Source organism: Sinocyclocheilus rhinocerous, unplaced genomic scaffold (genome assembly GCF_001515625.1).
Source record: "Sinocyclocheilus rhinocerous isolate Xijiao unplaced genomic scaffold, SAMN03320098_v1.1 scaffold3413, whole genome shotgun sequence".
Classification (NCBI taxonomy): domain Eukaryota; kingdom Metazoa; phylum Chordata; class Actinopteri; order Cypriniformes; family Cyprinidae; genus Sinocyclocheilus; species Sinocyclocheilus rhinocerous.
In genome coordinates, this window is record NW_015660517.1 from 16,847 (window position 1) to 19,808 (window position 2,962).

Sequence of the window (2,962 nt, forward strand, 5' to 3'; positions counted from 1 at the left end):
AAAAACGCTCGCAGTGCACGCCGATTGCCCCCTCGGAGGCATCGCGTGCGTGCTCTTCGCCCAAACAAACAACACATAGATCGTGTGTGTCATCTGGTGTCAAATAGCGATGACACGGATGCACACACCTTCTAAATGCTCTGCTAGTGCTCGCCATAATAAATAGAGATAGCTCTTACTTTTTCCTTGGAAATGCACGCTTCAAACAGAACAGTCAATGAAGACGAAGAAGAGAATGATGTGTAGCTCCCGGCGCCTATTTATACTATAGTCGCACCGGTAGTGACGTCATGGCTGTCGCCGGCCAACGAGTTGGTGTTTTTTCAATGTATGCTTCAGACACGGGTCACGACGAGGCGTTCCCCATAGCGACCCCTAGAGGACGCAGTTCGAAGTTCCCATGAAAGGGAACTGATACAATGAATTATGCAAGGGAGTGTTTTTTTTTCTTAAGCATACAGCACTTATAGAAATTATTTTAGTGATTATGCTTGTTTCATATACTACATAACACAATTATGTCGGCAGGACAGCTTTACAATGATTTTGATGTCAGATGTACTTTTGTTATTTGTATCTTTATTAAGTCTTGAAATTAATGTGTTAAATAAACCTTCATCAATGTTTGCGGGCTGAATTTGTGTTTCAGAGCTGTCCTTAAAGAGATGGGTCTTGATAATAAAGTCAGCCCAGCGAGGGCTGGGAAAACCTGAAAAAAGGTTTGTATTTTCAATTAGTCACAAAAATAAAAAGCCATGCATTAGGTTATTTTAGTGATTTTTACTACTGGTGTCAGGCTCCAAATAGCTTTATCAAATTATTCAGTGTGACGCATGCACTTTAATAACAGTTAAATCTGTTTCATGCATGCTGGTATGTAAATATGTGTTGTGTGAGCACAATTGTTATGGACTATTTTTATACTCATTTTTCCTTTTTGGAGCTTACTAGACACTGTATGCTTTCGTTACATAAAATGGTGGCTTATTTTAATCTTATCCTTTCCCAAAATATTTTCAGGAACTGAAGCAGCCACCAAGTAGCTTTCCTCTAGGTGATCCAGACCCTCTCAGACTAGACCAGTGGATGCTCAACGTGAAACGACAGAATTGGACTCCTAAAAAGGCTTCTCGTCTGTGCAGTGAACACTTTGAGAGTCATCACTTCACCACTGACTCCAGGGTACAAAGACCTTGTTTTATACCTTACAAAGTCAAATAACTTATTAGTTTAAATTGGTGAAGTATTGACTATCATACATTAACTGTTAAGGTGAAATTAGTGACACCAGTGAATTTTAGTTTTTCACAGATGCAGAAATCCAATTAAAGATTTTACCAATCCAGCAAAATGACCACTTTTTGCCAACCTTTTCATTTCAGTGTATTTAATGCGAGTGAGAATTGTTTAAAAAATCTCTATGTGAATTTCATGTTGGAAAAATTATCTTCCAAGTAAGACAGCAGAACCCAGCATGATTCTATAGAGATAGTTGAGAACAGTTACATGTTTTTTTAATAGCAATAATAATTTACATGTTTAATCTGTACATTCATATACTAGTGATAGACTGATTAATGAACATAAACACATATATCTCTGTTATGAACAGCTATTTACTCTGCAATAATGTCATATTTTTTATGTTTCTTGACATTTTTATTAGGGAAGGGCATGCCTGAAGGACACTGCCGTGCCTACCGTTTTCTCTTTCTCCAATGGCGAAGAACAAATTGAGAACAGTTACATGTTTTTTTAATAGCAATAATAATTTACTGCCGTGCCTACCGTTTTCTCTTTCTCCAATGGCGAAGAACAACAGCCAAAAAGAAGGTGCTTGGTAAGTATTAATGAGGTGGTAAGTGACATCCCTATTTCTGCTGTAAATAGTAATGAGGAGGTTGCATATGTAGACAATGGGAGTAGTGCCAACAGCCTTGCTGCCAATCAGAGCAATGTCATGATGATGGAAGACACATCTGAACAGGCCTTTGTTGCTCAAGACGTTGTGCATGATGACATTGCTAACCATACCAACATCCTCACACACATTCGCTGTCAGAGCAGTGTTCAACACAAATCAGAGTGGAAAACTTGCACACTTAGCATCAGGTCACTCTTACATTATGTCAGCACACCTGCCTAGCAGCTCTCTGAGTGATCACTGCTACTATATTTCGGAGTCTCCGAAAACACTTAAAAGGAAAGCTTATGAGGTAAAGGACAAGCTATGTGTAGCTCGCAAAAAGCTGAAGTTGAAAAGGCAAATGACAAGGAGACTAAAGGCAAGAGTTTCTTCCTTGAAAGCTGTAATTCAAATTGTGATAAGGTTCAAGAGGGTGGAAGGAAGAAGACAGGGTCGGCGTACTGGGACGCAAGGGGCCGTTCCTCCCCCTCTATCTCCTGGGACAGGACCGTTCCCAGCCCCCTGTCCGACGCGTCAGTCTGCAATAAAAAGGGGAGAGAGAAGTCAGGGGAGTGAAGGAGCGGCCCGCCACACAGAGCAGCCTTTACCTGGGTGAAAGCCTGCTGACACTGCTCCGTCCACTGGACCGGGTCTGGTGCTTCCTTTTTAGTGAGGTCAGTCAGCGGGCTGGTGAGGTCCGAATACTTAGGTACAAACCTTCTATAATATCCCGCCAGCCCCAGGAACTGCCTCACCTCCTTTTTGGTCTTGGGCCTCGGACAGGGGAGGGCGAGAGGTGATCTCCTCCCGGGGCCAGAGCAAAAGATTGACTATTGGTGTTCACTTCTGAGATGGTAAATCTGATGTGCCCCGCTCCTGTCTGAGCGCACTACCTTATAATTGAGATCTCCAACTCGCCGTGTGACCTCAAAGGGTCCTTGCCACTTGGCGTGTAATTTGGAACTGGACGTTGGGAGTAATACGAGTACTTTCTCTCCCAGTGCAAATTCACGCAATCTGGCTCCCCTGTTGTACAACCGGCTTTGTCTGTCCTGA

At 42.3% G+C, this 2,962-nt stretch overlaps 1 pseudogene; it reads left to right on the forward strand.

The window, feature by feature from the left end:
- The window catches only part of LOC107725283 (toll-like receptor 13), a 13,042-nt pseudogene extending 11,283 nt beyond the window's left edge, over positions 1 to 1,759 (forward strand).
- Positions 1,760 to 2,962: the final 1,203 nt, after the last annotated feature.